Source organism: Poecile atricapillus, chromosome W (genome assembly GCF_030490865.1).
Source record: "Poecile atricapillus isolate bPoeAtr1 chromosome W, bPoeAtr1.hap1, whole genome shotgun sequence".
In the NCBI taxonomy this organism is placed as follows: domain Eukaryota; kingdom Metazoa; phylum Chordata; class Aves; order Passeriformes; family Paridae; genus Poecile; species Poecile atricapillus.
In genome coordinates, this window is record NC_081288.1 from 3779220 (window position 1) to 3806661 (window position 27442).

The 27442-nt window shown below is 39.9% G+C and overlaps 1 long non-coding RNA gene across 1 annotated transcript in view; it reads left to right on the top strand.

Annotated features, from left to right (window-relative positions):
• The first annotated feature begins 4560 nt into the window (after positions 1 to 4560).
• LOC131591370 (uncharacterized) overlaps positions 4561 to 27442 on the top strand; it is a 53598-nt gene continuing 30716 nt past the window's right edge. The window contains exon 1 of the long non-coding RNA XR_009280348.1: positions 4561 to 4811. This is a non-coding gene — a long non-coding RNA (uncharacterized LOC131591370). The remainder of the gene's footprint in view (positions 4812 to 27442) is intronic.

The window sequence follows — 27442 nt, forward strand, 5'->3', positions numbered from 1 at the left end:
CCATATTATGCATATTATTCAAATAGTAAAACATAAAAAATTGTTGACAAGCTTTTTAAAAAAATAGATACCCAAGATTGACACTATTTGCTAAAATACCATTTAACTTATTTTCAGGTGGAAAATAATAGCTATCAGAAGAAAAAATCAGTAAAAAATACTGAAATAGAAGCTGTTTGGGGTTTTTTGGTTTGTTTTTTTAAGAAAGAATTTTAAATGATTAATTGCTTCTGGAACCTTAATGCAGTGGCTTCAGTTTTCCAGAGATGGCAGTGGGACTCTCAATGCAGTTCCAATCTGCTATTGTATCTATGACTTACTACCTGTAAACATACATACATATATATATATATATATATATATATATATATATATATATATATATATATATTAATATATTATGTATGTATATAGTATTTAAAACATTGAATAAAAATTAAGTTTTGTACTTGGTTCTGGCTGTCTGGGTGCCTTTTGCAGATATAAAAGTACAGTTATCAAGGAATCATCAATTTTATAGTTGGCTAAAAAAGGTGGTTGTGGTTGTATATCACTTCTATGCATAGCAAGTTCTGAAGAACGTAAAAAAAAAAACCACAACTAGAAAAACCAAAAACTTAAACTAATGGTCATCTATTCATTGAGCAGTGGTTGAAACCAAGAACAGGGCAAAGAATTTTCCACAAAGAAGTTGTGGCTAAAACGTACCTGACACGAACCAAACAAGAAATTCTGCAGAGAAAAAAGGGGAAATAAGAATTTGGATCTTGTTAATTACAGTTTCGGCAAGCTGACCTTTTGGGCCTTTTTGGAAACCCCAGTGTGGGATGCATCATCAGTGGTGTTTGAATTTCTCCTGTCTCTTCTGACCATGGTGGGGGGAGAAGTTCCTTATTGTGCTGTGCTTGCCATCAGGTGCAAGTCTCTGGTAGGAGGGAGATGGAGATACCCCATCTCCCAAAAATACCAAAATACCATACCAAAATACCCTGAGAGTATCTGAGGGTATTTTTGGGAAGCAGCTTTTTGGGGGATGGGATAGAGACTGGTCAGAAAGAAGCCTTTGGCAGGAATGGAGACTGAGGAGGAGAAAACCAGCAGTGTCTAGAAGTGTTCAAGCAGGGAAAGAAAGACTTATTTCGGGGATGCATAGGGATTTGTGAAATTAGTTTGAAACAAGTTTGAAAAAAAAACCCCACACTGGACCAGGGGGGTTACTTAAAGGTATTTTATTCATCTTGCTTTTAGTTTTGCTGTCCATGAGTCCCATGTTTTATGTATTTTACTAATAACACAGAGCTCTGGAGTTTACAGTACTTTTAGTGTTTAATGATGCTCGTTCTGAAGGAGGGAGCAGAGCTCCTCCATCACTCAGTCACTCAGGGTCCCAGAGCAGGGGTGGTAGAGGCCAAATGTGGGCCTTGAGGCAGAGCCTTAGGCCAGGAGGCTGGAAATGAGCAAAAACCTGTGTCCTTTGAAGGCTGAGACAGAAGGTTTTATTTGTATTTTGTAGAGTCAGTAGCACTCTTCCACACGAGCGTGGAAAAGAATTGCAAAGTGTGACATCCCTTTCTTCAAAGGGTTGGTCAGAAGCTGAGCTGGTGGAGCTCCCTGTTGATCCAGGCATGTTTGTGGCACCTGAGATGGATGAATGTTACAGAAAAAAAAAAGAAATCCAAGTCTTTCATTGAGTTCATCCCATGGCTCCCATGCATAACCTTTATATGAAGAAGAGGGGAAGTCTAAGAGCCCAAGAATCCAGACAGGCAGAGATTAAACTGGGATTGAGAAGTTTGGAGGAACATAACAGAGATAAACCACTGCACAGGTGGGGCCATTCACAGAAACAGAATGTCTGAAGAGTAGGTGTTAAAATGAGCATATTTAACATAAATACATTGTATTGAGGTTTCCAAAATACATATTTTAAAAAGGAAAAAAAGCTAGCAAGAACTCTCTTACAGTCTTTAAAGTTATTTGTTTAGTCTGAGATGATGGGGATAGGGAAGAAATGCAGTGGTTTCGTCACCTCCTATAGGTGAAGACTTCAGAAATCAGCTTGTTGACACATTCCTTTAGAAAGGTGCAGGATTTAAATCAAATTGGAAGAAGACTTGCAACACAACTTTTGACTTAATGTCAGGGTGATACTGCTCTGAGAATAAGGCAAATGAAAATGACAGGCATTGGTGCCTGTTGAGAGCTGCATGCCCTGGTTTTCAAAACATCTCAGTGGGTTGAAAGGACTAACACTGGGAAATTGGTCAAGCACCAGATGTGGTCTGAGTGAACACTGTAGATAAATTCATCTGTCTGCCCTGTGAGAAAAAAACAAAATGGGATCAAGAGTGCAGAGTGAGGATGTGCTTGAGAGTGGTGTTAACTGAGGCAGGGATGAAAAATCCACCTTTCCTCAGAGGAAAAAACCATCTGTGATAAAAGGGTCATTTTGAGGTTTTGGAGACTTGGTTTGTCAGAGGCACTTGAGGGAACTGGGGCAAAGGAGATGTTTTCTCCTGCACTAGCAGGATATGCAGGATGTTGCAGCTGCAATTAGAAAGAGAGCAACAGAGAAAATGCTCTGAAAATTCCACAATGTTTTACAATGCCGCTTTTGCATGGAAAAAATCCCCTAAAGATGCTTAATAAAACAAACCTGATGGGCTGAAAAGGAGGCAAATTTCCCTTCCCAAAGTGTGGAGGTGGATGGCTGCATGGCAAGTATGCCCTGGGATGGTGGGATGAGGGAATTGGCGAAACTCATGTTCATCCTAAATTGAATCCAGAAAGGATTAAACAGGTCTCACGTCTGGAACTGCTGGAAATGAGGGAGATAAAATGCCTGGTTTTGTCATGTCATTTTTCAGAAACCTTGTTTATAAATGTTTGTAAATGGGAAAATTAGGTGACTAAAAGGGATATGGAGAGAGAAGTAAGAAAGGAAAGAAAGTAAGAAAGGAACCCACCAGGATTTGCTTAGTCTTTGGTGGAGTTCAGTGACAAAGAAAATGGTTTCTGTCGCTATGTTGGGAATGGCAAGAAGAACAACACAGACTCACTTGTGAGTTGAACAGGAAAGTTCTTTCTCTTCAGGTTTATTACCTCAGATCTTCTTTTATAGACCAGTATGTGAAAGTACAGGAAGGTAAAACTCGTATTGGTCAGTGAACTAACACATCACCATCCTTGGTCAGTGGGGTACAGCACCCCTCGACCTTCTCTTGGAAGAAAACAAGGAGCAGACAAACAGCACCTGCAGGGCTGTCTTCTATCTCTGAGGATTGTTTTAGTTCCTCCTTATGGTTTCCCAGGCCACTTTTCTCAGGCGAGACTGAGAAAGTTATGTGGTCTGCTGTTCCACAGGCACTGTGCTCCCTGCATCCATAGGTTTCAGATTCTAATTTTTAATCAAGCAAGTGATTAAAGAAAGGAAGAAAGAGAGAAGGACCTGCCCTGGACGGGCAAAGTGAGCTCTGGGGAGATCATAGGGAAACAGTTTTATTTCTTTTACTGTGCTGTAATTTTTTTCTCTGCAATAAATGTATATTTAATCTAGGTGGTTCTAGTAAAACTCAGCTCTGGAATTAACAAATGTGCACTTGTGTCTTTTGGGTGTCTCATTATGGAAGAGTGTGAGTGAGTGAAAATCCACCTTTTACTCTTGAGGTGCTGCCAGGCAATTTGTGATACCACAAATCCAAGCACTTACATGTATCAGTGAGGTCTCAAGAAATCACTGACTTGGACATAATCATATCAGCAAAGAGAGGGAAGCCTCTGAGTGCAGGAGTGACCATTTCCATCATGTGTAGTTTTAATGAAAATTATTTTTTTTAAGGCTTATATTAACCAGTTCTTTGTTTAAAAAGTGAAAATGGGGAAACAGAAAAAGATTTTTGAAAAATTGAAGTTTACAGTTTTGACTAGTAATAGAAAGCATAATAAGGTTTTGCTTTGGTTTGATTTTTGGTGGTTTTATTTATATATTTAAGTGTAAATCAGCTTTTGAAATTATGAGAAATCAGAAAGGGAAAAAGAAAATATTCTGTACTTTCGGACCAGTGACATGAATGCAGAATTGGATGCTTTGCTGGGCTTCTTAGCTGTGTTTTAAGTAAATAACATTTTCCTAGTTTTTCAGGCTGAGTGAAGTTGGGAGCAATTTGCTGTATGATACGGAGTACAGTGAATCAGCATTTGCGATGGCAGCTATTTATAGTTACTCTATTTTTATTCAAAGCAAAACAATAGCACTGAATTTCAGGCAGTTGGACCAGACACTCAGGAAGGTCTCACTGGAAGCTGAGGGGGAAAAAAAAAAATCTCGAGATCTTTTTGGATCTTGAGGGCTGAGCTCGGGAGCTCCGCCGGCATCTCCATTTCAGTGCCGTCCTCCGAAGGTGAAATCCGGGGCTGTGCTGGGGAGCTGCAGGAGCAGATGCCTCTAAAACGTGGTTTTTATCCACTGTTCAGGGACTATCAGCATTCCTTGTATTCTGTATTTGAAGAACTGAGCCATGTAATTAATGCCTGTTAATTTTAACCGTCTCTTCCAGGTTTTCTGTGACTGTTTCGCGTCCTGCTGCTGCTGCTGCTGGATCCGAATGCCGAGGCTACAAAGGCTTGTTACTGTCTCATGCTGGGTCCCTCAAATCCAAGAGCTACTTGGCAGTTTCCAAGGCAACCACCTGTGGAATAATTAAAAAGGATGAAGTGTTAGCGTGCCAGATATAAGGAATTCTTGCCTGGAGAGAGCGTTTCACTTTCTTCCGTCTTGAAGAATCAAACGTGCTTCTGCCAGCAAAGTTAAGGTAGTACAATTAAAAAGTAATGGTTTATTTTCTGGAAGTTTGAGGTGGAGCAACAAGCCTGCTATGACTGTATGCTATACAGAAATGACCATGGTTCCTTCTAGGTTAATATCTTGCGTAGATTTAAATGGAAAATGCACGAGAAAGGTGGTGATGGAAAGGCGGTGTGGGTGATCAGTATTTTGTATTAGTAAAACAGTTTGGACTGTTTTGCACTTTATGCCGTCTTCCCTCGGATGATTTTAAGCTGGGAAGGACTAAAATGGAGCATACATTAGTTGGAGCATAAATATAGGAAGTGCAGCCTTCATGCCAAGTACACTGAGATTTCTTTGGCATTCAGTGAAGTGATAGATATAAAAGGAATCTAGGAGTGGGCTCACTGCAAAATGACAGTCGGAATCAAGGGTTGATCCCAGAGCTTAAAGGGTGGGTAGTGACTAAGTCCATGCTGAACCAAACTGATAATCAGGTTTAGCTGCTTCAGTGAAGCAACAGCTAAAACCTTTTTGAAGTCACATATTCCCAGATTCAGAGCTGAAATTGCACAGTGAGAAAAAACAAATATTAAGCCAAAGAAGCCTGTTAGAATAGCAAAAACTGGCAAATTTCCTGGTTCTGAAAGTTTAAAACGTTGCTTCAGAAGCTGATGGCAAAGGTGTTAGACTTCAGACAACTGGAAAAGTTCTTCTCCAAGTATTATATATTACTGGATATATTTGCTCATTATATCTTCCTTCTCTGCCAGTCATTCAAATATAGTTGAATAGAAAAATGTTATTCATTTCTGACAATGGAGTTAAATGGAGAAAAACCACATTCCCATTCTTCCCATAGTCCAAATAACTGCTCAGTTAAGTCTGGTTACCTTGCCTGATGCTCTTGTGCAGTTAATTTTAGGCGTGATGCTTTTGTGTAATTTATTTTAAGGGGAAAAAAAAAAAAAAAGTCCTAAATTTTGAAGCAGAAATATTTGGGATGCCATCTGGGCTTTACATAATAAATTTTTCCTGCCAAAATGTTTGTGGGATTCTGTTGGGATGTGGATGGGATTTCACATTCTATCCCTTCCACAGCACAAGAAGTTCATTGTTTTTTAGATATGGTGGGTCCAAGAAGAAGTAAGAATTGTGTGGTGGCAGCGCTGTCATCTGAGGGAATACAAATAGAATCTATCCAGTAATGATTCTCAACTTTTACAGATGTTACCTAATTTCAACAGCGAGTATTTGCAGGTACCAACTGAGTGCAGCTGCAGTGTTCCACTCTAATACTTGATTTCCTGTTCATTGGTTGGTTTTCACCACATCTTAAATGCCAAAATGGCTTTCTTTCTGAAGCAGTTCTTCAGCCTGTTAATTCCTTTCAGTATGAAGCTGAGGAAAGTGGGTCTTTCAGGCTAATGCTGTTTTCACCTGTGGAAGGAGTGAGCTTGCAAAATGTCAGCACCAAGCACAGTGAGGAGGATACAGAGCTGAGACACTGTAAGCAGAGTGAAGGTAGTTGGTGTGTGTGGATCCAGATCCTTGAGCTTTACAAGCAGCATAAATAACTCTCAAAGGTGGAAGTGGGTACTTGTGAAAGAGCACATGAGTGTATTTGTGGAAGCCTAATGTAGTAGCAATCAGGTACAGTAATGCAGGATTCCCAGGAGTGTACAAAGAGGAATTTCAGCTTGGATGCTTGTACAAAACATCCCAAACACATACAAATACCTCCATTTTTCTGTTTGACCTCAAATGCTGTGGGTGAGGTTTTTCTCATGAAGCTTAAATGTCCAGGTGATGCTGAAGCCAGAGGTGAACAGCAGGTAGGGTGAACAGCTTCCTGACAGTTCCTATTCCAGACCCCCTTGAAGGGGATGACTTGTCTCTAAAAAGGTGTCTGTGGAAAGGAGTCCATCTTTTCCATGGATAGTTCAGCCCGGACAGCTGATTTAGCCCAGGTGGCAAACATTCCAGGAACTTGAAGTGTGCAGTTAGATATATTTGTATATGAAATTAATCCATCTGTGCTTGTTTCTCCATATTCCATTCCTATTCCAGAGCTTCCAGAGCTACGTGGAGTTGAACTTCATTACTGGTACTGCCCCCTTATTCATCCTCCTCGTCCCAACTTGGACATTTGACCCTGTCAGTTTTCCCAGCCTTCATCTGCAAGCCTGTGGTTCAGTATCAGGCGTAGTGAAGAGCCCCATGGAGTTTGTTAACATAGTTTGTAAGAGAAATAAAAACATCCATGCTAAATTTAGGCAGCTGCGCTGTGTGAAAGAAAATACAGTAACCAGGCAAAATTGATTTCTGATGTTTTTTATATAGGTTATGTTTTAATAGTCTTTATCCCCAGGAAGTTTTACAGGACTGAAGGGAATAGATGGTTAGAGGTAGTGATTTGTTCAATAATTTTAATCTCTTAACATGATTCAGTTCTTGTTGACATAGTAATTGGTTCTGTAGGTTTGACTAGTAAGAACTAGTGCTGTATGCACCCAGAAAAGTAAAATTCTCTTTCTCATTCTTTTTCTGTGGCAGAAGATTTATTTTGCTCCATGTTGGAGTAACTTGGTGTTTTTTGGAGAGGAAAAAAAATGGGATATAGTGATACGGTAATTATATCAAAGATTTTTTTGATACAGTGGTTAATATTTTCCTATTTTTATACCATCAGATCAGTTGTATCAAGAGTCATTTACAGTGTGGTGATCTGAAAGTGTCATTAAAATACCCATTAATTTTGTTAAATGGATTAGGACTGTTTCCTGGAATAGGTCAGGCTTTCATCTTGTTGCTTGGAAATCCAGGTAATTTTTCAGGCTGGGATTTTTCAAAGGGAGTTTTTCCTTCTAGTAGGAGTGGAGATGTAGGGGAAATTCAGGGAAAGAGCAATAAGCTCAAGTCACCTTTGTGGAAAAGGGAACTCAAATAATGAATGGACCTTTTTGCCTAGGCTTGATTTTCCTTTGAGAAGGAGGGAGCTGTTCCTCTGCACTTTGTTGGATAGATGTTTTATGGGGAGCAAAGCTGCATTGCAACTTTAATGCAAACAGAATTATCTACAAGATGACAGACTTTATGCTTAGGCACTTGATCCCTTTCACCCCTCCAGCTGCTCCTGCTGGGCATTTTGGATATTCTTTTCCAGCATAGTTTTGATGGTTTTCCCTGATAGACAACACAGAAAGTTCAGGAGAGAATAAAAAGGTCTGGCAATTTGCAGAGAGGTAGTGAAGGTGTGAGGAGAAAAGCAGCTCTTGTCATACACAGACCTAGAGCAGTGATTTGTCTCCAGCAGTGGCCACAGTGAGGTTATTGAGGAGCACAGCTACAGAATGGGAGTAGAATCCTCTTCCTGCACACCCTTCATTGTCCAGACATCTGTAGTACATGGATTAACTGAGCTGGGTGTTCTGGGGTTTCTTTGCAGTGTTTACTGATCTTGTCTTTTGGAATTGGTTAGTGAGAAGTGCTGGGAAGTGTAAAGCTCTGTGGTTCCCCAGCTTAACTAGCACATCAGCTTGTTCAGTGAGGAATCATATTCTTTTGTTAACTTTTGAACCTGAATGCCATTTAAAATCCACTTCTTGAACTGGAAAAGATTTAAGTAATTCATACATAACTATTTCCATTTCAGCTATAATTTCCTAGAGCTCAGCCTGCTGCAAGTGTTGAGTCAGTTCAAAGCTTGCTGGCTTACATTTATGAAATAGAACCACTTGCCCCACCTCCAGTCATCTTACTTCACACTTAATTTCATTGAGATTCCTCATTAATTTCACTCCTTAAATTCATTTATCGGTTACAATGTCCAGTGAGTAATCTGCATGCATTTCTTTTTGGTTTTTTCTAGTTATTTACTGCTTTTGCTACTGTGAATAACTTTACTATCATCAGCAGATGTTGTCATCTCACTGTTGAGCCCTTTTCATGTCATTTATGAATTCATTGAACACTTCTGGGAACAGATCCCTGTGGAAAGAAGAGCTGAAATGGCACCAAGTCCTGCCAAAAGCAGAGTGGGTTTGCCCACTTTTGCACGTGGCACGGCTGAATTTGTGGTAGAATCACTGTGCTGTTTTGGTACACTTGCAAATGTGGAGTCACTGTGAAATACTCTGTAGGAATGGATAATAATATGTTAGATATAATGTCATTCTCCATCATGGAATCATTAAAGGTGGAAAAGACCTCTAAGACCACCAAGTTCTACCCCCAGCCACCACCATATTCCCCACTAAACCATATCCTCAAGGGCCATATCCATTAATTTTTTGACTCCACCACTTCCCTGGGTACAGTGTTCCAGTGCTGCCTGTTCGTAATTTCACCTTTAAAAGATAGGGTGGGTAAGGGATTCGTCTTTTTGGATGACTGAGGATAATGTTTAAAGTTTAAAGTTTAAAAGGTCTGCACCTTCTTTGTTCACAGCAATTTTCATCTTCTGAGTTTTTAGTCTCAAAACCAACTTGATTGGAACCTGCTGGTCTGTCATTCTTTGCATTGCCAGTAAACAGAAAATCATATTGAGTAAGGGAAATTAGGCAACAGAATCAATCTCCACAGTCATAAATACATGCTTGTTTTAGGCTATTAAGTGTAGGAATTTGCCTGAGCAGTAGAACTGTTACTTGCTCTTGTTTTCCAACATCAGATGTAAAACTGGGCCTTAGTAAAACTAAAGCACCTGTATCACAAAATAATTTTTCCAATGGTGTCCTGCAGCTGCAGCTTATGGAAGTGGGGAGCTGAGGACATGAATGTGCTGCACATGAGTGCAGTGTCCCAATGTCCCACTGCTGCTTCCTCTTACCGCCTCCCTTCCTAATTACTCCTAAAATTCTGTTTGCTTTTTCACTGCTCCTATTATCAACCACTGTGAAAACTGTATTTTCGCAAAGCTATCTGCAGTGACTTCAAGGTCTCTCCTAATCAGGAAAAAAAACTAATTTAGAACCCCTCATTTTCAGTGTGTGTTCGGCTGGTTTTTTCTATATACAGGGCCTTGGAATTAATCTACTTAAATTTCATCTTCTGTTTTCTCTCCCAGTCACGCTGTATAATAACTAGCTGGAAGAAAAGACTGAGGAGAGCTGCTTTGATGCATTTACTGCTTTATCTGTAGTAGACCTGTGACCTCACAGTGTGTCCTTTTCAGCATAATTTATTGTTCAGTTAAATGAAAGAGGTCTAACTCCAGACCTGTACAGGAGTCTGATTTTATGTGTGTGTATGAGAGTTTATGTTCTCTGCATGTAAATTAACTGTTGATTAACGAGACCTTCCTCCTTTCTGCTCTACAGCTGAGTTTTCTTCATGATCTTGTGGAGAAGTTGGTAATTTTTAGGGACTCCCAATATCCACAGAGCCCTTTCAGAGCCCTCCTGTCTGTGACCTGCAGATTGCAGTCCATCAGTTGGTATTTTTAATAACTTGGTTTCCTTAGAAATCTGGCTGTGTCCATGTGCTTCCGACGGCGTAATTCCTGGTAGGCTTTGGCAGGGAGCAGTGTTCAACTTCCCGGAGAGGATCCTCTTTCCTGGTCCTCTCTGCAGGCTGCAGCCAGAGCTGGAAGGTCCCTAAACTCTTACGTACTGAAGAATGGGTTCATTTGGGTTTTTCATGTGGCAAAGAAGCATTTCTGAAGCTTTGCGCTCTCCCCACAGCTTTGTCCTGTCGAGCCTTTTATCTTTTGTCACCTACTGGCCCAGCAGGCTTTCTCATAAACTTCACCCTTCTGGTGTATTTGATAAAATTTCCTCTTAACCCATCAGTTCTCAGTATTTTATTTTTTTTTCAGCTTAAAATTTTGTGTTTAGTTTGTTAAAGTCTTTATTCTTTTTCTTGGAATCACAGTATGACTTGCCTTCTTGAAGGACATGCTTTTGAATGCTTTCTTAATATTTCTTAATAATCTTAACAATTTATTAATATTCTTAATATTATTTTTGTTTTAAGTTGCACTTACTCTATTCTTGCACATGCAATGTGGGGTCTTTAGCGAGCTGTCACCCCCTTAATACCTTTACCTTTTTTTGCCTGTTCATTTTAGTTTTCTTTAAAGCAGTTTCCTTGTTTATTCATCACAGAATGCTTGAGCCTATTGAGGACCTGACTAAGGTCATCTGGTCTAACCCTCATGCTCAAGTGGGTTTTTTTTTTTTAGTTGCACAACTAAAAATAGAGAAAAATACTGCTTCAAGTACTGAACTTAAGTGCTTTGTAATCAGTAATGCAGCCGCTCTTCAGCAGTGAAGATCCTGTACGCAGGTCAGGACTGGGTCAAGCTTCGCCTCTGCTCTGGGTTTTCGGAGTTGTTTGAAGGAGTCCTAATTAACGGTGTCTTAAAAATGCAGTGTTTACATTACAGTGACTACACTAAGAATTTATCTGTCTCCAAAATTCTGCAGTTTGGCCACTTTAATTTCAAGAGGTGATGTTTGATGCTGATAACTATCAGGTACCTTCATGGGGCTGGGAAGTTGCAGAATCACAGAATGGTTTGAGTTGGAAGAGACATTAAAGACCATCCAGTTCCACCCCCTGACATGGGCAGGGACACTTTCCACTAGACCAGGTGGTTCCAGTCCCTCTCCATCCTGGCTTTGGACAATTCCAGACATGGAGCATTGTCTGGAACTGGGAGGTCTCTCTCTGCTGCTGAACTAGGTTGTGTGTCCTTTCTTAAAGTGCTTTTGTTGGAAGGAAGAAGTTTTGAGCTTCTTGGGGTTCCATGCACTTTAAGATACTCTTGTCAGGCAAAACGATGCAAGAAAAAGCTCTCATCCTGCTAACTGGAGGATAATTGGAATAATTGGAGGGTGCTGCCCCAGCCAGTGAAGTGGAATGAGCAGTTTGGTTCATCCTTCTGTCATCATCTCTGTGTGGTCAGATGAGCTGTTGTCTGTGTTCCCTGTGCTGTAGTGAGGGATTTAGACACCCAAAATCCTCATAGACCCACTGCAGGTATTTGAAATGGAGTGAATGAAATCCCACTCTGGTATTTCAGTGTTTCAAACTGGTGAGTGTTTTCACTTTTAGAGAGGTTTTTTCAGTCATGATGGTTAGGAAAGAGCAATTTGATGCTTGGTTAAAAGTGAGGAAAAGGCTTGCAAAAGTCTCTTTGGATGCAAAGAAGCTGTAGTTCTGTGGGTGACCTAAAAGGATAAAATGAGAGTGGAATTTTAAATCACATAAAAAGATATTATGAAACAATGTTGATTGCAAGAAACAGCTTGGTTTGAATTGGGTGCTTGATAGTTTCACCTGTTTTTCTTCATTCTTACATAAACAAGTGAAAAGTCTGCAACTTGGAGATGTACTCAGGGACTGCATTTCTAGTGGTATATATTCCATTTCAGAGACTACAAAAGCATGTGGTCACAGGACAGGGGGGAATGGCTTCAAACTGAAAGAGAGCAGTTTTAGATGAGATACTGGGAATAAATTCTTTACTGTGGGGGTGGGGAGGCCCTGGCACAGGTTACAGAGAGAAGCTGTGGCTGCCCCATCCCTGGAAATGTCTGGTCCAGGGTAGTGGAAGGCGTCCCTGCCCATGGCAGGGGGTGGGACTGGATGGGCTTTAAGGTCTCTTCTTACTGAAACCATTCTGTGATTCTGTGAAATGAGGAAAAAAACCCAGCATACTCAACAGAAGAAACAGGGTGAGATGAATCTGTCTTTAAAGGTCAGATTGAATTTGGGTGTTACCACTTTCTGTTCATTCCGTATGGTCAGTGGCAGCATCAGTTGAGCTGTTTCTGTTTCTAAGATGAGTTTGTGTCTGGACTTATTCACACACTACCAAGAAAAGGAAAACCCAAACCCAACCCTGAAGTGGATCTTCTAATTTACTAGTTGTTAGTGGTTGTTCATCCAAATAAAGGGCTGATCTGACTCGCTGGAAATTTTGTGGTGCTTTACCCTTGGTATTACGAGATTGCAGAGCTCAGGGTTGTGTGGGCGACAGGGCAGTCCTGCCTTAGTGTGCAAATACAGGCTCTTAGCAGCCTCTAGGCTGAGGTTAATGAACTTTTTCTGTTCTCTTTTGTTCTGTCTGTAGCTTCCTTGGTTTGGGCTCTGCAAGAATGCAGACTGGTCTAAAAACTATGTAGATTACATAATGTAGGGCTGGAGTTTCTTCCAGCTGAGTGGTAGCTGATCTCAGTTTCTAGCAGGTTTGAAAAGCTCTTCTGCCCACCAAACCTCAGAGCAGGTGTTTGCTTCAGCAGTGGCATTTGCTGATCTCGTTGTTATGTTAATTTGGGGAAAGGCAGTATTTTTTGGAGGTCTGAAGGATGCTGAGAGCTCAGTATTTATTTGTTCCCATCAAATAAGCTTGGATTGAATGCAAATGTTCAGGGATGGTGTCAGGACAGAGAGGATGAGGGGTGTTTTCAGTTAATGTCTGCCAAGAATTAAGGAAAATTAACACAAAATTCTTGTGGTTTGGGAGAATACTCACTGGAGGAGTTGTCTGCTCCACAGATGGGGGCTGTACACAGCGCTTGGGATAACTGGTTTGAAGCAAGGGTTCATGTACAGTTTGTAGGGGGATGTTTCACCTCTTTAGATACAGTAATTTGTAGTTAGTGGTTGAGCACTTCTCAAGGGAAAGACCCCACAGTCCTTGCTCAGGCAGATATTTTACTGGAATCAGCGGTAAGATTTTGTTGGTATCAAGGCCTGAAAAGGCCTTTGCAATGCTCTAAGTTTGAGGACTCCTCAGCAATCAGTGAATAATCAGCTCGGTGTTTATTCAGAGAGTTTGTTTCCTTCAAGTTGTCTATTTTCACCTTCTATGCAGGTCATAAGGTTATTTCAGGAATGATGTTCCTGCTGTTGCCTGTTTTAGACACCTGATGTGGGATCTCAGACTCTGCTGAGGTGTTGGCAGTGGTACAACATGTGGCTGGTTTATGGTAACTCCTGCCCAGATTTGTAATGCAAATACCATCCCTTCTGCAGGTTTTCAGAGCTCTGGTTCCCCTGCAACAGAGGATTTCACCTAACTGGCATTGTGAAAGGTGATATCCATGTAATCCTGTTGGATTAAGATTAATCTCACCTGGGTATCTGATTTTTAAAGTGAGATGAGATTTATCCACAGTACCCTAATTGCTGGAATAATTCCAAACAGCAAGTAGTAAGATCTTATCTTCCTTTTATCATCGTGGTTCTAAAGAGGGAACGTAAGCTTCCTTCATAGTTGTTATTTCTTGGTGTTCTGCCATAAAAAGTGGAGAACAGTCTAAAGATAACTGGGCAAAGGAAACTTGGTTCTGGATGTGGAGGGGTTTTTGTGTTGATAGAAAAGGATGAGCATCCTAAAGAATTACGTGAAACTCACTTGAAAAAAACAAAACTTGATTTGGTACATAAGCAGTTTTTTAGAATGGTGCTGCTTCTCCTCCTTGAAGCTCTTCCAACAGAAATACACACTGCCATATGCTGCTGGAATACCAGCACACAAACTGGATTAAAATACAAATGAACAGAACTGCAGTTTGAGGCTTCAGTTCTGCAGAGGGATCCAAAATGGTTCCCTTTTTCACTCTACTAAACACCTAAAGTTAGTTTTACAACATGCCTGTGCAAAACAGTTTGGAGGCTTTGGGTCTGAAACGAAGATGAAGAGGTTGAGAGGGAGAAAAAAGATTATTTTCCAATTTTCTTGTCCTAATCTAGAGGCAGGCACAGGTGACTTAGTGCCAGTGTTCCACCTATAGCAAGTAGAGAGATAAGGGAAATTTTATAAGCAGCTCAAGAATTGAGATACTTCATTGGACATCCAGCTGTGCTTTTCCATGGGACTAATCCAGATATTCGGTAGCTTCCAGAACTGTAGCTATAATTTCACACTCGTCTCTACTGCTGCTCTTTACTTAAAATAGCTTTAAGACAGCAATATTTAAGTGTTAGCTAGGATTTGGACTTTTTTAATGTGTGTGTTAATCTTTTAAGATCTACTCTTGTATTGTAGGAGAATTTGTGGACCATAGAAACAGCCCTTTTAATTGGGAACAGATATTTTAGATGCCTCATTTTTATGTTTTACATAGATACTTGCTGAGGAAAAGTGCAAAGTTTCCCAGCTATTCCTCCCTGAAAGTTGTTTTGAGCCAGAGTAATGATGAATAATAATGAGCAATAAATTAACAGAGCTGTATATTGCTGTCACTGATGGGGAAGTGCTCCTGCTGATTTTATTCCAAATGCTGATCCCATAGTGGTTGATGCCGTGATATTGGGAGGAAACATCTTAGTTTAGATCATGTGTTTTATTAAAACCATAGATATTTATTTTAATAAAAACATCAGGTACTTGTAATCTTAAAAAGAGTGGAAAACTGTGATGCAAACCAGTTATTTTTCTTTTTTCTTCTTTTTTTTTGTCTTCTTTTTTCTTTTTTTCCCCTCTCTTTCTTTCCCTGGATAGAGAAGAACTGACAGGAATGCATGGAAATTATCAACAACATTCCTCGCCAAGTATTCAGGAACAATTGGGCTACTAGTATTTCAATAATTGACAATTAATGAGACTTTATAAATAACACTTTGAGTTCTTTTTACGTGCCTGTTGGGTTTTTTTTGGAAGGGGGAGGAATGTCAGACAAATTTCTGGCGTTTCTGTGCTACCTTGGAGACTAGAAAATGTTTCATTATTGGCATATGAGATTCTTATGTAACTTGGTAATTCTGGGAACAAGAATTTTCAGAAAAATGCTGAGCAGTTCGAATCTCCTCGTAAAATTAGAAGATTTAAAACCACTGTGCTAAATACTTCTGTGATAAATTCCCCAGAAATACGAGTATTCCAAGCTCCTGGAATACATTAATTTTTCTAGGATTGCGTCCTTAAGGAGTTAAAACTCCAAATCCCATGGAGTGAATGACACTCTGGCAGTTATTGCATAAACCCAGCGTGTTTGTTTTTGCAGAATATTAAATTGGGGTACGTTGGAAGTGTGAGGGGAAGGTGAGGAGTTGCTCGTGGCATCAGGAGGGAGCTGGTGCTGTTTGGGATGTGGTTTGTGTGTGCAGCCCCCAGCACAGGGCGCTGTGAAGGAGGCTGCCCTGATCTCTCACTGCTGTCAAGAGGTTTTTTTATTTGTCTTCTACAAGTTCAAGGTCTGTAATTCTAGCGGGACAAGCCAGGAAAGGACTTGCCCTGCTTTTTTCATGTAAAACAGTATGGCTTATCTTATCCACTCTCTTCAGAACTCTTATTATATTCCATAGAGAGAGCTTGATTGAATTTTTTTTTTTTTCAGTATAAAGTGAAAATAGTGGCTTTTTAGTGTTCACACCTGCTGTGTGAATTTCCTGATTCTTAAGTGGATTAGAAATTGCCATATTCCATTACCTTCTTGAGGGCACAGATAGTCTGACACAGGAATCCACTGATTTGGGATGACTCAGAATTAACAATGAGTCAGTTAAGCCTTACTCGGTTCAGTTTTATTTCTTTTTTTACAGACAGGATTAGAAATAAGCAAGAATTCAGAATCTATATACTTTATTTCTTGTGTCAGGAAACTGTCTTCCTTCATTAGATTATTTCTTTTTGTGTTTCTCATTTCTCAGGGCTCATTGTTCTGTTTGTTCCCCTTTCCTCACAGAATGCAAGGTGTTGGTAGAACAAGTACATGTAAAAGTCTTATCTTTTCCTGGATTACTGAACTGGGTGTGCTGTGCACTTTGGTGCCTCCAAGTACTGTCTAAACTTCAGTCAAAAATTCAGGTTCAGGAGTTGCAGAAGGGGTGGCAGTAAAATGTGTTTGGATGATAGAAGGGCTGGAAGGAGAGAGCTGTGTCATGCCAGCAGCAAGCATGTCTTTAGTCACTTCTGTTAAGTGCTTTTCTGGCTAAACTAGTGTCATCTCACATAAATTCTCATCATATTCTAATAATACACAATCAGAGTTACCATTTGCTTTTCCCTTACATTAAGGTCTTACATTCTCTTTTTTTTTCTCTGTTTATTTTCCATGTTACTTCTTGTGATAATGAGGTGCAATAAAAATAGCAAACCAGGTAATTTCCATGACAGTGTTTTTGCAGATAAGTTTACCAAGAAGGAAAACCATCTAAAAAATGCTCCTTTCAAGGCAAAGGAGCACAGCTGATCTTGAGACAGCATAAAACAGTAGGCATTACATAGCAATAACAATAAAATTAAACATGAAAATTAACTTCAATACTAACTTTAGCATTTTTATTTTTAATAAAAGGCAAGCAGCGTTAGTGCAAGGGAATGGATTAAAGCTGAAAGAGAGTAGATTTAGGTTGGATATTAGACAGAAATTCTTGGCTAAGAGGGTGGGGAGGCCCTGGCACAGGGTGCCCAGAGAAGCTGTGGCTGTCTCACCTCTGGAATTTTTCACGACCACATTGGATGGGGCTTGGAGCAACCTGGGATAGTGGAAGGTGTCCCTGGCCATGGCAGGGGATTGGAACTGGATGGTCTTTAGGTCCCAAATTATCCTACAATTCCATGGAATTTTTAGATTCATGTCTCTGTATCAAGCCTGTGTGGTTCTCTGTGAAAGAAGATAAGAAGTTTTCCTCAGAGGTGCATCTTGGAGTGCTGTTAGGAGCTCTGCCATCTTAAAACACCGATTAATGGTAAATATTTAGCAGTGCTGTTGCTAAAAGGCAAGAAATTACTTCGAATTCAAGCTTGTTTGCCTTCCAGCTGTAATATCTTGCTGTGCCTTTCTCTCCAAGGATCGAAGAGCTGCTTGTTATTTGTCATATTCATAGTACCTATGAAAACAAGGTCAGGGACTCATCTCCCTAATGAAGGAGACGTTTGGCCTGGCGTCACGGAGTCTGTATCCCAGCCAGACCCACTATTTCCTAAGCTCTTCCCTGAACGCTTGCCAGTCCTTTGGCGTCTCCGCAGCGTGGGTATCAGAACTGGACATGAAGTTCTAGCCTAGAACTCAGCTTGATTTGTTGCACAAACACAACGAATCTGATGTCATCAGCCAAGCCCTTAAATATGGCTTTGCCCTGCACTGGCTGTCCCTCCCAGGGTGATTCAGGACGGCTGCTCCTGAGCCCTTTTCTGGGAGAAAGTGTCCAAATCACGGAGGAGTAGCCTGAACTCCTTCAAATCTGGGTGACGCTGATTTGTTAGGATTAAAATCAGTTGTTGCCTTCAACCACCGTCTCACTGTGGAGTGTTTCTGTTTCCTCTGCCAGTGCTTCAGTTATCCACAAACTTAACTCTCAAGTATTATTATTATTATTATTATTATTATTATTATTATTATTATTATTATTATTATTATTATTATTATTATTATTATTATGGGGATTGTTTTTAAAATTCCCAGGGCACAGTCCCATGCTTGTTTCTCCTTCATGTCACCCATTGCTCTCATAGGGAAGCCACCATCCACCGCCTTTACAAGAAAAAGCAGTTAGCAGCTCTGGAAAAGATGAGAGGACTTGGGTATCCCAGGTGAATATTCTTACGGACAGAATGAGTCATTTTTGTGTGGACTTGTAACATGTGGGTGAGTGAATCATCAGGTGTTGAACAGATCAATCTTTTTTAATAGGACAAGCACAAGATAATGTTTTCTCACTGAGACAACTTGTAGCTGCCTAAAGACAATATTACAGAGGCAGAAATGCAGTGACGCTGTGTGCTTTGGAGCATGATACCTTGGGAGGTGATCCATGAAACAGCCCAGTGTTGCTTTTCTTAGTTCTTGGTCTGTCTTAAGTGGCCTTTAAAGAATTGTTAAGAATAGATTTTTGGCAGGGGAAAATAATTAAAAGTTGACTGATAGTTGCGTAAGAAATGGAGCAGAGTTTGACTTTCTGATGTGCTTGTCTTACAAAGCAGCTGTAGGTTGTGGTTGTCTTTTCCCAGTGATGGGACAGGAGGAAATGGCCTCAAGTTGCACCAGGAGAGGTTCAGTTTAGATTTTAGTAAAAATTTCCTCCACCAAAAGTGTTGTCAGACCCTGTCACAGGCTGCCTATGGCAGTGGTGGAGTTGCCATCCCTGGAGGGATTTAAAGGATGTGACACTTGGGGATGTGGATTAATGGTAGCCTTGGCAATGATGGGCTAATGGTTGGACTCTGTGATCTCAGAGAGGTTTTTCAACCTAAATAATTCTGTTTAAATTCACATACCTCATGATGTTGATCCAGCATGTATCAAGAGCATGTAAAAAAATAAAACCGTATCTTTGTGAAAAGCTGTGCCCAAGGCCCATTTAAGTAGAAAAAAAAAAAAATACTAAATTTCTTAGATTGTCTAAATGTTGGGGAATTTTTTCTTTCATTCCACAGCCAAGTTCCACTGCTAGGAACTACACTCAGCGTTGGGTTTTAATGAGGTCTGAAAATGACAGAGCAAAACCCCGTCTTGCTGTTATGGCTGATTTAGGATAGGAAATGAGGTATGACATTTAGCCATGGCTTGGCAGGCTTGAGGGCTTCAGTGAAAACTCACCACAAGTTTACGTGAAAAGCTGGTGGTTCTTTCCTAGAACTTCATTTAAGGTTTAGTTTTGTACCAGTACTGTGATCTCAGGCAGTTTTCTTTAGGTTTCATTGGAAAGCATTTCTCAGTAGGTGTCCTTTAGAGGGTTTTGAAGGGATGAAAATTATTTTGGAGAGCAAAAAATTTTAGATTGAGAAAACAATTTTCTGAGCAGCACCACTTTTTACATAAGTAAGGACTATAGGCTAGAAACACATATTTTGGTCACCAAAGGAAATTTGAAGAGAGATTCATTCATTGCAAGTGAAGGTGCAGATGCTTTTAGAGTCTGACCAAATCCTTGTACGTAAAAGCATCTTCATGCTTACAGACTTCTGAATATGGATTTCGTATAGAGTAGAAGGGTTGAACACCAGAAGTGCAATAATAATAAAAAAACCACAACACCACCCCCACTCTTCACACCCCCCCCTTCCCAGCTGTCTAGCTCAGTGAATTTCACACCATGGTTGCAAGGCCAGAATGATTATGAATTAGGGTTAGCACAAAATCTAGCTATTTGAAAATTTTACAGCATTTTACTGTAATGTAAAGGCTAGAATTTCTCCAAAAATCTAATCTGAAAAAAGCACAAGGGTGAGGAGGTCTCACTTTGAAAACCCAATTCATTGTGACAGAAAATGAGATTTTTAACCTTGTCTTTCAATCAGAACAAATTGTGCCTTGTCCCCTTGCACTTTGCCATTTGAGTTCTCATCTGTTCTGCACTCCTTCAAGCCAAGATCTGCATCCCCACTTGAAGTACATTAAAAATCTTGGGTATAATCAGCATTTTTTGACTACTGGTTAATTTTTGATCTTTATTCTGAGTGTCCTTGGGCAAGGCCCCAGGCTGTCATGACCAAATTCACAGGAGGTGCAGGCTTTGGTTAGTTTTTTTTGAGAATATTATACTGTGAAGAGGCTCTCTGAGGGAGTATCTTTATTGCAGTAAAAGTCATACAGCAGGTTTTCACTGATTGCAGCTTCAGCATAGCTCACTCTAATTTAGTTAGCCCAAGGCTATAACATACTGCTTTTCAGGATTGTAGAATGGCCATTAATGGGAATTTTCTGAGAGTGGGTGTGTATGCCTGAAGGAAAGTGTGCATAAAAAATTAAAGCCTCCTGCTTATGATGTAGTTGGTATGTGCTGTTGTCCTTGATCTGACTTAACTGGATACTACAGGTGAGAGCAGCACAGCAGTTCTCTAAATAAGTCACTTCAGCCTTGAAGTCTGCATTTGATAAGATTTTTTTGGCCTCAGTAGTGTGCAGCTGGTTCTTACAAAGGAGTTTTCATCTGTGTACTCAGTGATTTACGTCCCTGCACACAGAGAAGTGTCTTTGCTTTATAGATGGCAGAAGATACGTGGCTTTCAAATATCCTTATGCACAGGTGTCATTTAATTCTATCTTACAGTAATTGGTGATAAAGATAAAAGTCCAGTCCTCAGTGCGTGACCCCTTGCTCTGGCCAGTGTCACCTTTCCTTATATTGGCTTTGTTCTTTTCACATGAAGAGAAAGCAGTTTAGATGGGATATTAGGAAGAAATTCTTCCCTCTGAGGGTGGTGAGGCCCTGCTCAGCTTGCCCAGAGAGGCTGTGGCTGCCCCATCCCTGGAAGGACCCAAGGCCAGGCTGGACAGGGCTTGGAGCAACTTGGGATAGTGGAAGGTGTCCCTGCCCATGGCAGGGAGTCTGAACTAGATATTCTTTAAAGTCCTTTCCAACCCAAGCTATTCTATGACTCTGTAATATTTAATAATACTTTCTTCCAGACTGTTACTATTCATGGCGATATCAAGAGGTAAAAATTCTTTTATTGCTGCAGAGGAGTATTTATAGCAATAAGCTCCATCCCAGCTCCCTGCGTGCTGGCATGTTTTAAAGGAGGTGTGAGCTGTGAATGCATCCTTCAGGGTTTCAGGAAAGCATTGATGTTTCAATGTGCTGAGCCAGAACACCTCAGTGTTTGTTAGGATTTAGTAACATCCCCTAGAGATAATTCCCCAAGAAATCCCAGATGGAAACGCAGACCAGTGTACACGCAGGAGAAATGGTTGTTGCCACTGTAGATTCAACAATCTGCCTTAGTTCTCCTGACACAAGGTGAGGTGGCTTGGTGGCTTTTCTTTTTCCCATTCCTTTTAGCACAGCATATTCCTGTGGGATTGTCAGGCAGGAAAACTGCTGTGTTCCACAAGGCACTTCCACACGGGGCTCTCTTATCCCTCTCTAATTATGCTCAGTGTGTCAGCTACTGCTGTTAAGGACATGCTGCACTCATAGAAAAAAAAAAATTGCTAGAATTTAGCTTTTAATTTATTTGTCCTCCCATTTGGAGAGAACACTTAATATGATTTCGTGTAATAAAGCCAGCTATGTGTGCAGCCACAGAGGTGATTTTCTAAATTCAAGGTTTCCTTTGAATTTATTCTTATCTCAAATAGATTGGATTACTATAGGCTGTGTCAGCGTGAGTCACTTGTAAGTGCTTGTTAATCCAATAAATCTGAGCGGTTTCTTATGGAAATACTATTTTCTGATTTCTATTTATATGATGGTCCTGGTCTTGTTAAATCCACACTGAGTTCGCTGGAAATATCTCTTTGGAAAAAAATGGTACCATTTCCCATGCTAATGGAAATTGCAGTGAAGCAGTAAAATGAAAAATAGCCTCAAGTAATTAATAAATGGTTTAGAAGTTCTTTGTGTCACCTTTATTAGGTATTTTGTAGCAGTATTACCCAAGACTAAAAAGAATCATCAGAGGGTGTTGTTTTGTTGTGTTTGTTTTATGGGTTTTTCTCCCCAGTTAATAATGCTGTTCTACCCTACCTAAATGACGTTTTTACATTACCCTGCAAGTTTTTTTCCTTCACTTGTTGCCACTGCCCTACTCAGGGGCGTTGGTGGTTGCATCACTTCGGACACTTATTTCCCACTCATAACATAGTCAACTACTGAAGACTAAACACTTAAATAGAGAAAAGTAGCTGTTTTAAAATAACTTCAGACTTTTTCTGTTTTACTTGTGCAGCAACTGGTATTCAGTGGCAGCAGAAGGCAAAAGCTTTGCTATGGTTAGGAACTTTTGCCTGAAATAGAAGGAAGAAATCAGTATAAGAAATGTTTTTCCAGCCTGAGATCAGTGTGCTTCTGTACCAGAGAGGGAGGGTCTAAACACTCCTAAAAGCTGGCTGGTAAAACTTGGTCCTTGTTTGAGCTAGAAAGTGCAGAATATAACGATTTGTACTATGCACTGGGAATTTCTAGTGCTGAGGTGGGGAAAAAAAGAATGCATTTACTGGAAATAGTTTGACAAAATTCAGTGTTTGTAACGCGTGTAACAGCGCTGCTACTGTAAGGCACCACAATTTTCATAATCTTAAATTTGCTCGTATGTACCAAGTTTCCAAATACCTTCCTCCTCTCTGTCTCTGCCATTGAGTTTTCTTGTGCATGGTATGAGGGATGGGATGCTGAAAATCCCTGGATCTTTGACGTGTTAAGGCAGACTTCTGTGGATGTTCACTGCCTGCTTGATGACACATGGAATGTTTATATTGAGCCTGTGCAGTAAAATGCTGCCGAGGCAACTGGATCTGTAGTGGAGGAGATGAGAAATTCTAATCCCTAACTCTGGCATTTTGCAGAGGCAGCTCAAGACTGTGAGGATGAGATTTTTGCGTCTCTTAGTGGTAGTTGTTTATTGGTAGCAACTCCAGATCATGATTAATTGGGGTTTCAGCTAATTTTGCCAGCTAAACATATGACCTGGCCTAGGGGAAGGTCATGGTCTAGTGGAAAGTGTCCCTGCACATGGCAGGGGTAAGAGCTAGAGGGTCTTAAAGGTCCCTTCCAACCAAATTTGTTCATGGTTCTGTGATCTCTCCAGAACATGCTTAAAAGAAAAAAGAGGTTACACAGAGACTTGAAAGTTTACAGTGTCTAGAATAAAATTAGAAAAGGGAAAACAAATCTGTGCCTCACGTTGATATTAAAGATAAGTAATTTCAAAAGCAGATACAAGGATACAATTTAAAATCAGTGTAAAAGCGTATTAAAAGCATAAAATGGTTTGGGTTGGAAAAGACCTTAAAGACCATCTTGATCCACCCCTTGCTATGGGCAGGGACACCTTCCACTGTCCCAGGTTGCTCCAAGCCCTGTCCAGCCTGGCTGTGAACACTTTCAGGGCTGGGGCAGTCACAGCTTCTCTGGATGACACTTAGATAGGGTTTATATGAAAATCTAAGGTACAGAAAGATGGAAAACCAACCTTGCTAAGAAACATCAAAAAACCTTGTGAATACATTGGAAATTGGAGGAAGTCAAGGGAAAATGCAGTTTTCCTTAGCAGAGTGAAGAGAATAAATCACAGATCCCATACTTAATAAAACTGCTGAGTGTTACTGTGTTTGATCATGGATCTTCTGAGGGAACCAAAATCCCTTTGTACTTGCTGTAGAAATAATTTTGGTAATTAACAGGTCTCATTTGAAAACAGTGAATAGTGTTTTTTTTCCCATCTGAGACCAGTGCAGACTGGCATTTTCCTGGAAAACAGGTGTGGGCAGTGTGTGTGGGACTGAGAGGCTCAGATGCCAAATTTTTTAAAACACTGGTAGTTTAGAAATTAGGAATTTACAAATGTTTAAACAAGTGTATTTGTTGCACTGGATTGAAGCAGTTTAGGTAAGGCCAGATTGCTGTGTCTGACCCAAACAGGCCGTGTAGCAAAACGAGCAGTGGAGAGATGTGGAGGGTAACGTTGTGGTCTGAAACAAAACTTCTGTTTCCTAGATAAATCTGGTTTCTAAACCCAGGTTTTATTTCATGCAAAGGTTAAAATTAAGTTTTCTCTTCTAGTAAAAGCACAGACCTGTTTCAAAAAGGATTCTGTGGCAAGAAAGGGAGGTCACAAATGTTCTTTAAATTTTTGGCCATCAGTGTGTCACAAATTGCCAAGACCTGGGTTTGAAAGTTCTGTTCCCTTCACACTGACACTAACCATAAAACCTAAAGAAGATAATTTTTTTTTTGTGTTTTATGACCTTGTTGCACTCCCACAGAGCTATTGAGTGAGGATTGAGAAAGGACTCTAACCCCAAGTACTTGGGCACGTTAATAAGGAAGGCTGAGCTCACCCTGTAGGTTTGCTGGTTTTTATGGAATCATGGAGTTTTTTGGGTTGGAAAGGACCTTTAAGGTTAAATCCAACTATCAGCTTAGCAGTTCCATCAGGTTCCCCATCAAACCATGTCATCAATTTTTTTATGCATTTTTATTTTTTAGCACTTCCAGGGATAGTGCCTCTACCACTACCTTGGGCAGCCTGTTCCAGTGCTTGACCACTCTTCCTGTGAACAAATTCTTTCGAATATCTAATGTAAACCTCCCCTGGCACAACCTGAGGCCATTTCCTAAAATGAAAGGTTTAGTTAATAGCCCATTTTAGCAACAACAGCAACAACAAAATTACGCAGTCAGTTCCATAGCCTTTGTGCAAACCTGGTGTTCCCTAAGTGCTGCATACTCAAATGGAATTACATATTTCTTTTTAAGAGCAGGAGATCCAATTTCTGTGCCATTTGATGGGTTAGATTTGGTACTGGCTGCTTATCAAACATTGAGAGCACTGCAGAGAGGGAAATGGGGGGAAGAAAAAAACCCAAGAATTGGTAGCAGAAGATGTTTTGGCAGTTAAGGATTTCTCTTGTAGCAGAGTTGTTTCCAGGACACCAGGGTTGATGGAGTTACAAAGTGAGCGTGTGTTTTCTTTCCTCTTCAACTGGTTAATCAGTGAGGTAGGAAAACTTTGCTTTGTATGTAAGCGGTGTTACATCAGTTATTTTTAGTCTGTACTTGATTGTCCATGTGGCTCTTTGTAGCTATTTAGGAGATACCTGGCATGCAAGAATTCGTATTTGCTTTGTGGGTATTTTTAAGGTCACATGGTATTTTTTTAAATGACAGCCTAGACTATTAACATCTCTTTTTGTTTGATTTTTCTTTTTTTTTAATGTGTTTGTTTCTCAGAGAAATAAACCGGCTTTGTTGCTTCAAGTTTTAAGCTCATCTCATGTGGGATGTGAATTTCTTTCACTGTTTGCACAGAATTTTTCCTTTGTTGGTATAATACATATTTTTTTTTGTATATACTAATGATATACTGTCATGCAAATGAATTTGGAATAAATTAAAGTATTAATTTTCTCCCAGAGTATATTCAGCTGTAGGATTCCATTGTGAGATCTATTTTCAACTGGAGTTTGGAACCTGGAATAAGGCGGCACTGAATTAAATCTAGTTGCCAATTTTAAAGGGGGACAGCTCACATAAAATCACACCCATCTCCAAAATATGTTGGTCTATTTAAAATCTGGAGGAGTATGATGAAATCTGTACTTGTGTGGTTTTCCTTTGTATATTTGATTGTACTCGGAGTTAAATTTTTTTCTTGATTGTTTTTTTCCCTGCACAACAATATTTTGAGAAAGAAATGCCATTTTTTAAAAAACCACAAATATTGGCTGTGCATTTTAGAGGCAGAAGTAACAAAAATAGTGTTCAGGTCATTAGTGAAAAACACACTTTGTAGAGCTCTATTGTTCTGCTAAATTAAATAGCTTGAAGTTTAACTGTGCCCCTTATAAATGAGTTGATGATTTCATACCCCCTAATGATACATGTATTTATTTCATATTGAGATTTTAGAAATTAGGATTAAGAGAACACTTTTTGGGCATAGTTGTCTGATGAATTAATGAGATACTCAGCTTCTTTCTGAATGTGTTGGGGTTCTTCTGGTGCTAAAGGTTGGGTGCCACTTGCTAAGATCTGGATGATCATTTGTGAGCTACTAAAATTTATTTGGATGTGTTTTTCTATCCAAATTCATGATCCTTTATTGATTTGGTACAGTGACATGGCATGAAAAATGCTGTGCTCAGGTGACTTTGGTCATCATTGAACTGTTTCTGTATCTTGGGGCTTTCTAACTTGTTGGAAGGGAAGGGAATCAGTTTGACAAATCCACGCTGGCATTTACTTGTTGCTTTGTTATCCCTTCCTGGCTGGAAAATGTAGCCAGAGTCAGGATTCTTTCTGACTGGTGTCCTCTTCTTTCCATCTCTATTTTTTTTCTTCTTTTCTTTCTTTTTTTTGCAAATGCTTTCTTTTTTTTTTTTTTTTTTCTTTTCTTGCCAGTTACCATTTTACCATTTTCAGCAGAACAAGAACTGCGCTGACCTTGAGTGATGTCTCTGTGCTTCATTTTCCACTCTGTCCTCAGTTATTTAGTTATTCCATTATCTGGAGCAATCCAGTTCTTCCTCGTGGAGGTTTGAGTAGTTCTTCCAGGTTGCTTCTTAGCCTAGTAAGGGAATGAGGAATTTTTTTTTTGCTACTTCTGCTGGAAGTTTACTAATTATGTGGTTAAATAGAGAATGTAGCATCAGAGCATTCTTTTTCAGGACAATACTCTCATAACTCTACTTAGTAGATTTTTCTGTGTGTTTTTCTGGTTACTTGCTCTTATTTTGCTTCAATTCCCAGTAACGTATGGATAGAATTTCTGTGTTTCTATCAATTTGAATCCAAAGCACAGAGCAGGACATAAGGAACACCCCTTCCAATATTCAACTCCCACTGAAGTGTCTTAGGGTGTCTGGAGAACAGGGGTACCAGGTATGACCCCAAACCAAAGGAAAGTCATCACCTCTCTGAATTAGGTGCTGGAGGCCAACAAGGAACACTCACAGATCTAACAAAGACACCACTAAGATATCTTTGAGCAATTAGATCCTTTTAAAAAAATGTTTATTCACTTTCTCTGTGGCTACAATGAATTTCTTTGGTCAACTCCACAGAAGGTTTTGGAATTTATTTGTGGTTTGTCAGTGTTAGGCTCAAATCAACAAGCAGCTTCCAAGGTTCATCTTGATAGAGCAATTTCATGTAACTGGAATACGCTGGCAATCAAAATCAGAGAGACAAGAATGATGGAAATATTTTCCAGTGTTGACTAAAAGCAAGCAGTAAGCTTGAAGCATTACTTAACAATGTAATGAGAAACGTCAGTTCAAACAAATACTTCTTTTTTCTAAACAGAATCTGTTTTCT